At 43.8% G+C, this 13417-nt stretch overlaps 1 protein-coding gene and 1 long non-coding RNA gene across 4 annotated transcripts in view; both read left to right on the forward strand.

Moving 5' to 3' along the window:
* Positions 1 to 13417, forward strand: part of LOC311122914 (receptor-type tyrosine-protein phosphatase U-like) — a gene marked incomplete at its 3' end in the record, with an annotated part of 180994 nt that overhangs the window by 63240 nt on the left and 104337 nt on the right. The gene's annotated exons all lie outside the window — the stretch shown is intronic.
* On the forward strand, positions 8196 to 10240 carry LOC311114134. 3 transcript variants are annotated; one of them, XR_014611076.1, is made up of 4 exons: positions 8196 to 8416; positions 8776 to 8830; positions 9004 to 9089; positions 9508 to 10240. It is a non-coding gene; the product is annotated as an uncharacterized lncRNA (long non-coding RNA). The 3 variants fall into 3 exon arrangements; XR_014611075.1 differs by having other exon boundaries at positions 9004 to 10240; XR_014611074.1 differs by having other exon boundaries at positions 8776 to 10240.

The following is a 13417-nucleotide window of genomic DNA, read 5'->3' on the forward strand; positions in this document are numbered from 1 at the left end:
GGAAAACTAAGATCAAGAGAACATTGACAGCCCTTCGCATCTTTCTCTCCCCATCCCGTTCCCTTCCTCCCTCCATCCTCTTCCTCTGTGGGCTTCGTTCTCTCTCTCTTTCTCCCTCTCTCTCCCTCCTCTTCTCCGTAGATCAGTACTGTTGGTTCTCTTTCCTTTGTCTTTTCTACACAGAGAGCCTGTTGATCATTATCATCCATGAGCACTCAGCTGGGCTTTGAGTGGCTGTGTGTGTGTGTGCGCGTGCATGTGTGTGTGTGTGTGTGCGTGCATGCTTCTGTCTGCGTGTGCGCGTGCGTGCACATGGGGGTGTGTGTGCGTGTTATTGTCTAGGCTGAGGCTGACGATGAGGGCTAAAATGATGTTCCTGCCCACCCTAGCATGGTCTCGACCATCTGTCCAGTGCCCTCTGGTGTACGGTCCTCTCTGGGGCCCTCTCAGCTCCATGGTCAGAGACTACCTGATCTCATCTCCAACAGAGGGTGAAGATGCTAATTACCAGGTGTGTGTGTGTTCATTTCCAGCAGAGGGTGACTGAGGGTGCTAACGAGTGTGTGTGTGTCCTCTCGGAGGTGACAGGGTTCCGCTGGGGACTCCTGACGTGACCCGACCGCCCAACCTGCCGACGGCAGACGTATGGACACACTGATCTCCCCCACCTGCTACCTGCTCACCCTGGAGTAGGCACCATGCCAGTTACCTGACTGTGTGAGTGTGTTTGTTTGTGTCTGATATCCCCACCTGCTCACCCAGTGTCCACTGAAGTCCTGGAGTTGGCATCTTGCCCACTACCTGACCTTGACGAGGCACAGCTCAGCTCTGCAAATAGACACAGAACTACAGTAGGACTCTGAGCGTGTGTGTGTACCCATCTATCCTTCATTTAATATATTTAGTTCCTTGTATTTGAAGTCTGTCTCTGTCTCTTGAATATATAGATAGATCTCTTCAGTGTGTTGATGCCAGATGGTAAATGGTGCTAAGTGAGGAACAAGCTGATGCTTCTGCACTGTGACCCAGCAGACCCAGAGTCTATAGTGTGATTGTTTAATGACGATGCAGACAGGTCACTTGAAAAAGAAAAGGAGAGCCACACTCTCCAGGAGCACGGATGCAATAATTGTATAACCAACCTGTCTACATCAGGATATGATGCAGACAGGGCAGCCACACACGCACGCACGCACGCACGCACGCACGCACGCACGCACGCACGCACGCACACACACACACACACACACACACACACACACATACACACACACACACACACACACACACACACACACACACACAGCAAACTCACAGGGGGGCGGCCAGTCTGGAGTGATAGATCAGGAGCATAAAAATATTATCTGGACAGTCTGAATGAGGCCTAGGTGTCATAATGGATAGTACCTAAATATTACCCTGTCGTAAAGTTTCATGTCTTGATTAACACTATAAAGAGAGATGGTTGGATGGATACGTTTATGCAGGAAGGGAGGCAGGGAGGGAGGAATGCACATGCACGCATACAGACAGACAGATAGACACACACACTATCATCTTCCTCTCCATTGGTCCATTCTCTTTACCTCATCTGCTATGATCCAATAGTCTCTGAGCTCAGATCTGTTGCTCTGAGTCTCTGACCGTTGTTAAATTATTAAGAGTTTAAAGGGAAACTTCACCGCTAGACACTATTTGTGGTGTTTTTCCAGAGAGTTCAACCAATGCTGTCATTGGTTGATTGAGCCTGCTGTCTGATCTAAAAATTAATGGAGTTATGTTTTGTAGCAATTATTGTGGCCTTTGTATTTCGCCGATCGGTATATCGGTAGATATGGTTGTCCTTGTTCAATAGAGCCATTTGACTTGTCTCAACGATGTTCCTATCTGCCAGGACATTGCAGGATATCTAGGTTGACTCATTTTCCCTGGCTTTGTAAAGACTGACGGAAGCCATACACCCTTGTTCCGACCCTCGAAGCCAGGCTTTTCAAAACGTGGGCGGTACTAGTTTACAGGTTCACAGGAGCTATGTTACCGTGACCGTGCACTGTCGATCCGAGACTGCTAAATAATTAGCTACAATGGCTGCTTCTGATGATTCCTCTTTCCAAGAAGAGGTGGAGGACGATCAAAAAGTTATTTAACATACAGCCCTGTTTATTTGAGCAGGAATACACTGAAGAGAAGTTGAAATGGCAAGAACATTTTTTGCGAGACCAGCAAGCCTAGACCAGCTGGACCAGGACTTGTTTTGCTGTCGTTAGCTAGCTAGCAATATAAGCTATCTTTTAACCGAGGCAGTGTTGTTCAGTACAGTACAATTTGGTGATCGATTCAGCCATAATGGGCTTGCTAGAACCACTACAAGTCTAGCTAGCTGTGTTGTTTGCTATACCTAAAAATGTTTTGTAGTCTAACGTTATAAATAGATAGCGAACTAGCCTAGCTAGCCTCAGTGCCTTTCATTATGAGCAAAACTGGAGAAATGTTTTGATGATGATGGCGGAGAGTAAAGGAATGACGTTGGCTTGATGACTGATATTAGTCTTGGGGTAACTATACCTGTGTGTTGTAGGCTAGCTAGCTAATGTGTGTCTGTGAGATGTCTCATATTCTACACCATACTGCTACAGTAGGAATACAGACAGTACACAACGAATGCCCATTAATGTGTACTAGGGTTTTTGTCTTTCTCTCAAAGACAATACCGCTTGGATACAAAGAAGTTGATGACTCCCAAGAGGACATGTGAAAGGTCCCATAAAAATAAACTCTCCTTCATTGTATCAGAGTGACTCTGAACTAGGGTTGAATATTTTACCGGTATTTTACAAATGTTCTATCCCGAGAAAAAATCACTTTTCTCCCGGGTAACCCAGTATTTCCCGCAAAAACCGGAAGTGTCATTCAAAAGCATTATAAAGCATATAAATACACTACCAGTCAAAAGTTTGGACACACCTACTCATTCAAGGTTTTTTCTTTATTTGTAAAGCATTTTACATTGTAGAATAATAGTGAAGACATCAAAACAATGAAATAACACATATGGAATCATGTAGTAACCAAAGAAGTGTTAAACAAATCAAAATATATTTTATATTTGAGATTCTTCAAGTAGCCACCCTTTGCCTTGATGACAGCTTTGCACACTCTTGGCATTCTCTCAACCAGCTTCACCTGGAATGATTTTCCAACAGTCTTGAAGGAGTTCCCACATATGGTGAGCACTTATAGGCTGCTTTTCCTTCACTCTGCCGTCCGACTCATCCCAAACCATCTCAATTGGGTACATTTACATTTTAGTCATTTAGCAGACGCTCTTATCCAGAGCGACTTACAGTTAGTGAATACATATTTTTTTTATACTGGCCCACCGTGGGAATCAAACCCACAACCCTGGCGTTGCAAACGCCATGCTCTATCAACTGAGCTACATCCCTGCCGGCCATTCCCTCCCCTACCATGGACGACGCTGGGCCAATTGTGCGCCGCCCATGAGTCTCCCGGTCGCGGCCGGCTGCGACAGAGCCTGGATTCGAACCAGGATCTCTAGTGGCACAGTTAGCACTGCGATGCAGTGCCTTAAACCACTGCGCCATTCAGGGGTATATATATTTTGATTTGTTTAACACCTTTTTGGTTACTACATGATTCCATATGTGTTATTTCATAGTTTTGATGTCTTCACTATTATTCTACAATGTAGAAAATAGTAAAAATAAAGAAAAACCCTTGAGTGAGTAGGTGTGTCCAAACTTTTGACTTGTATTGTATGCCATTATCAGCTTATGGCATCTTTAAGTGGACTACATCCAGCATCCAGACATGATGAGTGTATCATGACCGTACCACACTACAGAGGGGCAGGGCTGGCATTGTGCTGGTGGTTACAGTGTCTGTAGTGTGTATTGTGTACGTGTCAATGAGGCAGCTTTGTAGAGTAGGTGTCAGAGAGGCAGCTCTGTAGAGTAGGTCTCAGAGATACTGTAGAGATAGCCTGCAGAGCTATATCATACTATCCAGGTCTGTGCCCAAACAGTTTGAAATTCTACTTCTAAAAATCCACCTTTCCAGAAATAAATCTCTCACTGTTGCCGCTTGCTACAGACCCCCCTCAGCCCCCAGCTGTGCCCTGGACACCATATGTGAATTGATTGCCCCCCATCTATCCTCAGAGTTCGTACTGCTTGGTGACCTAAATTGGGATATGCTTAACACCCCGGCCATCCTACAATCTAAACTAGATACCCTCAATCTCACACAAATTATCAACGAACCTACCAGGTACAACCCTAAATCCGTAAACATGGGTACCCTCATAGATATGTGGTCCTCTGTAGCTCAGCTGGTAGAGCACGGCGCTTGTAACGCCAAGGTAGTGGGTTCGATCCCCGGGACCACCCATACACAAAAATGTATGCACGCATGACTGTAAGTCGCTTTGGATAAAAGCGTCTGCTAAGTGGCATATTATTATTATTATTATTATATCATCCTGACTAACTTACCCTCTAAATACACCTCCGCTGTCTTCAACCAGGATCTCAGCGATCACTGCCTTATTGCCTGCGTCCGTAACGGGTCCGCGGTCAAACGACCACCCCTCATCACTGTCAAACGCTCCCTAAAACACTTCAGCGAGCAGGCCTTCCTAATTGACCTGGCCCAGGTATCCTGGATGGATATAGATCTCATTCCGTCAGTAGAGGATGCCTGGTTGTTCTTTAAAAGTAATTTCCTCTCAATCTTAAATAAACATGCCCCATTCAAAAAATACAGAACTAAGAACAGATATAGCCCCTGGTTCTCCTCAGACTTGACTGCCCTTGACCAGCTCAAAAACATCCTGTGGCGTACTGCATTAGCATCAAATAGCCCCTGCGATATGCAACTTTTCAGGGAAGTTAGGAACCAATATACACAAGCAGTTAGGAAAGCAAAGGCTAACTTTTTCAAACAGAAATTTGCTTCCTGTAGCACTAACTCCAAAAAGTTTTGGGACACTGTAAAGTCCATGGAGAATAAGAGCACTTCCTCCCAGCTGCCCACTGCACTGAGGCTAGGAAACACTATCACCACCGATAAATCTACAATAATCGAGAATTTCAACAAGCATTTTGCTACGGCTGGCCATGCTTTCCACCTGGCTACCACTACCCCGGCCACCAGCTCTGCACCCTCCGCTGCAACTTGCCCATGCTCAGACAGCTGATGTTCTGAAAGAGCTGCAAAATCTGGACCCCTACAAATCATCTGGGCTAGACAATCTGGACCCTTTATTTCTAAAACTAGCCGCCAAAATTGTCGCAACCCCTATTACTAGCCTGTTCAACCTCTCTTTCGTAACGTCTGAGATCCCCAGAGATTGGAAAGCTGCCGCGGTCATCCCCCTCTTCAAAGGGGGTGACACTCTAGATCCAAACTGTTACAGACCCATATCCATCCTGCCCTGCCTTTCGAAAGTTTTTGAAAGCCAAGTTAACAAACAGATCACCGACCATTTCGAATCCCACCGTACCTTCTCCACTATGCAATCCGGTTTCCGAGCTGGTCATGGGTGCACTTCAGCCACGCTCAAGGTCCTAAACGATATTATAACCGCGATCGATAATAGACAGTACTGTGCAGCCGTCTTCATCGACCTGGCCAAGGCTTTCGACTCTGTCAACCACCGCATTCTTATTGGCAGACTAAATTGCCTTGGTTTCTCAAATGACTGCCTCGCCTGGTTCACCAACTACTTCTCAGATAGAGTTCAATGTGTCAAATCGGAGGGCCTGTTGTCTGGACCTATGGCAGTCTCTATGGGGGTGCCACAGGGTTCAATTCTTGAGCCGACTCTTTTCTCCGTGTATATCAATGATGTCGCTCTTGCTGCTGGTGACTCTCAGATCCACCTCTATGCAGACGACACCATTTTGTATACATCTGGCCCTTCATTGGACACTGTGTTAACAAACCTCCAAACGAGCTTCAATGCCATACAACACTCCTTCAGTAGCCTCCAACTGCTCTTAAACACTAGTAAAATTAAATGCATGCTCTTCAACCGAATGCTGCTTGCACCCGCCCACCCGACTAGAATCACTACTCTCGACGGGTCTGACCTAGAGTATGTGGACAACTACAAATACCTAGGTGTCTGGTTAGACTGTAAACTCTCCTTCCAGACTCACATTAAGAATCTCCAATCCAATGTTAAATCTAGAATCGGTTTCCTATTTCGCAACAAAGCCTCCTTCACTCATGCTGCCAAACATGCCCTCGTAAAACTGACTATCCTACCGATCCTTGACTTCGGCGATGTCATTTACAAAATAGCCTCCAACACTCTACTCAGCAAATTGGATGTAGTCTATCACAGTGCCATCCGTTTTGTCTCCAAAGCCCCATATACTGCCCACCACTGTGACCTGTACGCTCTTGTTGGCTGGTCCTCACTACATATTCGTCGCCAAACCCACTGGCTCCAGGCCATCTATAAATCACTGTTAGGCAAATCCCCGCCTTATCTTAGCTCATTGGTCACCATAGCAACACCCACCCGTAGTATGCGCTCCAGCAGGTATATCTCACTGGTCATCCCCAAAGCCAACACCTCCTTTGGCCGCCATTCCTTCCAGTTCTCTGCTGCCAATGACTGGAACAACTTGCAAAAATCTCTGAAGCTGGAGACACTTATCTCCCTCACTAACTTTAAGCATCAGTTGTCAGAGCACCTTACCGATCACTGCACCTGTACACAGCCCATCTGAAATTAGCCCGCCCAACTACCTCATCCCTATATTGTTATTTATTTTGCTCATTTGTACCCCAGTATCTCTATTTGCACATCATCTATAATTCCAGTGTTAATACTAATTGTAATTATTTTGCACTATAGCCTATTTATTGCCTTACCTCCATAACTTGCTACATTTGCACACACTGTATATATATTTTCTGTTGTATTTTTTACTTTATGTTTTGTTTTACCCCATATGTAACTCTGTGTTGTTGTTTTTATCGCACTGCTTTGCTTTATCTTGGCCAGGTCGCAGTTGTAAATGAGAACTTGTTCCCAACTGGCTTACCTGGTTAAATAAAGGTGAAAAAAAAGAAGAAAAAAAAAGAGAGGCAGCTCTGTAGAGTAGGTCTCAGAGAGGCAGCTCTCTAGAGTATGTGTCAGAGAGGCAGCTATCTAGAGTAGGTCTCAGAGAGGCAGCTCTGTAGAGTAGGTCTCAGAGAGGCAGCTCTCTAGAGGTCTCAGAGAGGCAGCTCACTAGAGTAGGTGTCAGAGAGGCAGCTCTCTAGAGTAGGTGTCAGAGAGGCAGCTCTCTAGAGTAGGTGTCAGAGAGGCAGCTCTCTAGAGTATGTGTCAGAGAGGCAGCTCTCTAGAGTAGGTGTCAGAGAGGTAGCTCTCTAGAGTAGGTGTCAGAGAGGCAGCTCTCTAGAGTAGGTGTCAGAGCCTGCGGTGGCATTGTGGTTATGGCAGTGTGTGTGCGTGTGTAGGTCCAGCAAAGCTAATTACATTTCCTCACCACGAGGTCCTCTGAAAACATCGCTCCGCCTCTCTGCCTCCCGGCTTGTTGTTGGTTTGGTTTCCCACGAGGATGGGATGTTGCGACCGTGCTTACTGTATTTGTTTGGCTGACGTCTCTACAGTGTATCCACAGTAGCATGGTGAATGGTTGTAATCACCATAGTGGAGAAGACACTGGTAAGTTTGAGCTAGACCCTCACTACATGGTAGGGGAGGAGTCTGTAGGTCTACTGTTTTACAGCAACACATTTCTCTTTATGGATTCTCCATCCAGTCCTCCTTCACACTCTGGTGATGTGATGAATATGGAGAATATGCACATGAGTATGATCCTGTGTGGCTCAGTTGGTAAGAGCTTTGCACTAGTAATGCCAAGGTCATGGGTTCAATTCCTATAGGGATCACATACATGCATTTATTATTAATATTCCACATGTTCTGAAGCCTGACACTGGCCTTTGGACTGTTTGACCTCAGGGGTCTTTTTGACCTTTGACTTGGTGACCTTTGACTGTGTGACCTTTGGGTCTCATGTTTTGTCAAAGTTGGCCTGTGAGGCTGCTGTTGTCAAAGTCCATCATGTTTTAGATTGGACACGCTGTCTCTGTGAAATGTCATGGTTTGCACTTTGTTTTGTTTACATTGTCAGGGACAAACAGAGAACATTTGGTGCTTATTGAATGCAAAGTAGAACAGAAATTGTAATACAGATTCTCGGGTGTATACGAATGACTATTCACTTATGTAATTATATTTATTTATACATTATACTTATTGTAATGGAGACGCAGGGAGTCAGGAAGCAGGTGGTGAGTTTAATATAAACGAACATGGCACAATACAAAACAAGACATGAATCTGACAGGAAAACAGAACCAATACTGCCTGGTGAGTAAAGCTACAGAGTGCTAGATATAGGGGAAGTAATCAGGGTAGTGATGAAGTCCAGGTGTGCCTAATGATGGGGCGCAGGTGTGCCTAATAATGGTTGCCAGGTGTGCCTAATGATAGGGTTGCCAGGACCGGTGGTTAGTAAACCGGCGACATAGAGCGCCAGAGTCGGGGAGCGAGTGTAGACATGACACTTATGTATAAGTGTGTTTGTGTGTATTCAAGAGAGAGAGAGGCACAGATGGAAAGTAAACACATTTCCATACTTGTTAAAATAGTGGAAATGTGTGATGACGATAACAAAACCTAATTTGAGCTTGAAGCACAGAAATGTTTTTCCCCCTGTTTTTTTCCAGGACGCAATTCATGCTTCCCTTGGGACGAGGAGAGGAGGCTTTCTGCTAAACAAAAGTACCTAAAATCACTCCATTTCACACCAATTGACATTATTATAATTTCCCAAAGTGGCAGTATTAACCGGTGCTAAAAGGTACATTTGAAGGAATTTAGCACAATCATGTCAAGTGTTTGGATATGCAATAATGCTACATTAAATTAATCACCTGTACTTCTCTCCTGGATAGGCCTTTTAATTTCTACCATTTTTCACCAAGTGCCGCACTTCCAGAAGTCTTCAGACGGCCAGACAAATGGGTTAGGACTTGATGTGGTAAACCTTGATGTTTATTGTTACTGACTAAACTATTGACAAATTCTCTGAAACGACATTGGAGTTGGCTTATGGTAGAGAAATTAACATTAAGTTATCTGGCAACAGCTCTGGTGGACATTCCTGCAGTCTGCATGCCAATTGCGCACTCCCTCACAACTAGACACATCTGTGGCATTGTGTAGTGTGACAAAAGTGCACATTTTAGTGGCCTTTTATTGTCCCCAACACAATGTGCACCTGTGTAATGATCATGCTGTTTAATCCGTTTCTTGATATGCCACACCTGTGAGGTGGATGGATTATCTTGGCAAAGGAGAAATGCTCACTAACAGGGATGTAAACAAATTTGTGCACAAAATTAGAAATAAATAAGCTTTTTGTGCATATGGAAAATGTCTGTTATCTTTTATTTCAGCTCATGAAACATGGGACCAACATATTTCACCATACAATTTCCTACACATCAAATACAATATTATACCTGAAATGAAAAATGAAAAATTTAAAAACATTTGCACGTGTGCAGAATTCATTCATTGGTATCATCACAATCCAGTTCCGTGTATTCCATATAAAGGTTCGTTTGCTCATTGTCTTGTAGACTTTCCATTGATGCACAGAAACACAATCCACAATAGAAATGAGGAATGGTGAATACAATGGAGGAACACAACTGATATGAATCTATAAGCCTCAATCCGCACCAGAGCAAAGCTCTATAATGGAAGGTCACAATGTCGAAGATGATGACTTAGGAGAAACCCAAAGTTACTTAGAAGTAACCAAACTTCATTGTCTGTAACTCTGCATGTCCGCAATATTGTAACAAAAAAAGTCCCCATTTGTCACGCCCTGACTCAGGGGACGGTTATTTGTTGAGTCAGGGTGTGTATATTTCGTGTTGTGTTTATTTCTATGTTTAGTTTCTAGATCGTTTAGATCTATGTTGGCCAGGGTGGTTCCCAATCAGAGGCAGCTGTAGCTCGTTGTCTCTGATTGGGGCCCATACTTAGGCAGCCTTTTGGCACCAGTCTGTGTGGGATCTTGTTCCGTAAAGGTATGTTATTTGTCTACCTTGGACTTCATGTTTCGTTTGTTCTTTTGTCGTGTGTTCAGTACGGAAATAAATATGAATGCATATCACGCTGCGCCTTGGTCCTTCTCGTTAATGAACGATCGTGACACCATTGCCTAGATATTTCCATATATTGTACATGGTATGACACTGATGGAGTGATTTAGAATTTTCTGCAGTAGTATTTACTGATTGCCAGAAACAGTCAACAAAATTGCACACATTTCTCTTCTGATGAAAACAATGGGTTATATCCTGTGAAAAAAACACAACAGGGTGTATTTAAAGTTTTTTTTAAAAGTGGTCTAAGATATGCAAGTCAGGTACTAAGGCAAGAAAATGTTCAGAATTTCTGTAAATGTATTTGAGCATTTGATCATTGCTGATCTGCTATAGATACGTTTCAACACAGATCCAAAAATTGTTTGTACGTGATTGAGAAACTGTAATGGCGCCTACAGATCTGTGTCTTTAGTAAATCTGATTGATAAGGGTTGTGTTTTTGAGTGATCACATGGCACTAAAGGGTTTGACGTTTCTCCGATGCCTACGCATCCTCTTTGGCCTGCTCTGAAAGAGAGAGAGTGGGATGGATCAGAAAAAGAGAGAGAGTGGGATCAGAAAAAATAAATGAGAGAGGGAGCAGCTTAGATGGAGGGAGCGAATTATATGATGGCACCGGATGGAAAGGATAGTGTTCCACAGGCCGTATGAATCAAAGCCATCATCTCTCTTTATGCCATATGAAAGGGGGATGAGGAGGAGGAGGAAGTAGAGAAAGAGAGGCTGAGAGGGAGGAGGTGTGAACTGTAATTAAAGCCTAAAGAAAGGCTGTGTGACTTTCACAGGGCCACGCTGAGGGGTACAACGGTCTCTATGGAGTTCCATCAAATGGATATAGCCTATTATTTAGTAAAACTAAATGCATGCTCTTCAACCGAACGCTGCTTGCACCCGCCCACCCGACTAGAATCACTACTCTCGGCGGGTCTGACCTAGAGTATGTGGACAATTACAAATACCTAGTTGTCTGGTTAGATTGTAAACTCTCCTTCCAGACTCACATTAGGCATCTCCAATCAAAAATTAGATCTAGAATCGGCTTCCTATTTCACAACAAAGCCTCCTTCACTCATGCTTCCAAACATGCCCTCGTAAAACTGACTATCCTACCGATCCTGGACTTCGGTGATGTCATTTACAAAATAGCCTCCAACACTCTACTCAGAAAATTGGATGTAGTCTATCACAGTGCCATCCATTTTGACACCAAAGCCCCATATACTACTCACCATTGTGACCTGTACGCTCTTGTTGGCTGGCCCTCACTACATATTCGTCGCCAAACCCACTGGCTCCAGGTCATCCATAAATCACTGCTAGGCAAATCCCTGCCTTATCTTAGCTCACTGGTCACCATAGTAACACCCACCCGTAGTATGCGTTCCAGCAGGTATATCTCACTGGTCATCCCCAAAGCCAACACTTCCTTTGGCCGCCATTCCTTCCAGTTCTCTGCTGCCAATGACTGGAACGAACTGCAAAAATCTCTGAAGCTGGAGACTCTTATCTCCCTCACTAACTTTAAGCATCAGTTGTCAGAGCAGCTTACCGATCACTGCACCTGTACACAGCCATTCTGAAATTAGCCCACCCAACTACCTCATCCCCATATTGTTATTTATTTTGCTAATTTGCACCGCAGTGTCTCTATTTGCACATCATCTTTTGCACATCTATCATTCCAGTGTTAATACGAAATTGTAACTATTTTGCACTATGGCCTATTTATTGCCTTACCACCATAACTTGCTACATTTGCACACACTGTATATATAGTTTCTGTTGTATTTTTGACTTTATGTTTTGTTTGCCACATATGTAACTCTGTGTTGTTGTTTTTTATCGCACTGCTTTGCTTTATCTTGGCCAGGTCGCAGTTGTAAATGAGAACTTGTTCTCAACTGGCTTACCTGGTTAAATAAAGGTGAAATAAAAAATAAAAAAAACAAATGATTTCTATGAAGTGCGTGCGTGTGTGTGTCTCTGCATGGCTCCCTGCATCTGGTTACTTGTTATTCCATGCGTCTTTCCACCCTAGTTACATTTTTTACAAGAAAAAAAAGCATATAAAGAATGACGTTTTTCTATGTCCCTGCTTCAGTAGTCAGCAGACCGTGTGTGTGTGTGTGTGTGTGTGTATGTTTTCTGTATGCAGCAGGCACTGCAGAGGACACCCGTGGTGGGATCCAAACACTGCATAGGCCACAGGCCCTAATGAGAAATTCAGGGATTTCACTGAACAACAAAATGGCACACAACAAGAATAAACAGAATATAAATTATAATTGGGTTGTAATATGTGTTCTGGTCCTTGTTCACATGACTGACTGAGACATGCTTGGAGCTGTGTGTGTGTGTGTGTGTGTGTGCGTGTGTGTGTGCGTGCGTGCACTCGTGGGCGTGTGTGTTTTGCTCTGAGCTGTTCTGAATGTTTATTCTCACCCTTCGGAGATGTGATGGAGATTGTCATGGAAGCCTTGTGGATGTTATGACATGATTGTTATCACATGATAGACTTTTCTCATAATCAATCTACACCGTCTGGAAATATCTAGAAAAGAACAAGACGGATGTCTGGTGGTTAACCATATGACATCTTTTTGCATCAAATTCAAATACATGTCCCTTCTCCATCCCTTAGAAAAAAATTATATTTGAAGCAAGGGTCCAGCCCTAAAGGAATTATTGTTCCTACAACAACAGAAAGCATTAACATAACCTCTTACAGCAAGTCGGCTTCTCTGAAAGGAGCAAAAGTGCCTCCTCCAGAAGTCTTCATTAAATGTTCATATCCCTGTAAGGTATCGATCTGGCGTTTTCCCTCCTTTTTCCAACAGACAGACAATACATACCCTCTAGGCTTGGGCGATATACTGTTTATACCGTATACTGGGGTATTTTGAAATACCAACGGTATGATTTTCAATACCGTTTAAAAAATGCTTATAACTATACGAAATCTAAAATGTGTCAAATAAATTATATCCAGCTCAGGGCTATGTATTTGGTTTGCTAACATGCTAGCTTATGTGGCTAGATGTCAAAATCAAGCTTATTGCTTACAGCAGAAACATTCAATCCCCTCCTGGATCAAAATCTTTTTTTTAATAGTGCCCCTTTTGTGCACATTCGGTATGGTACAGAAACGGTATGACAGCATGGAAATCTGGATACCGCCCAACCCTAA

This window comes from Coregonus lavaretus, assembly GCF_964263955.1.
Source record: "Coregonus lavaretus genome assembly, chromosome: 3".
In the NCBI taxonomy this organism is placed as follows: Eukaryota; Metazoa; Chordata; class Actinopteri; order Salmoniformes; family Salmonidae; genus Coregonus; species Coregonus lavaretus.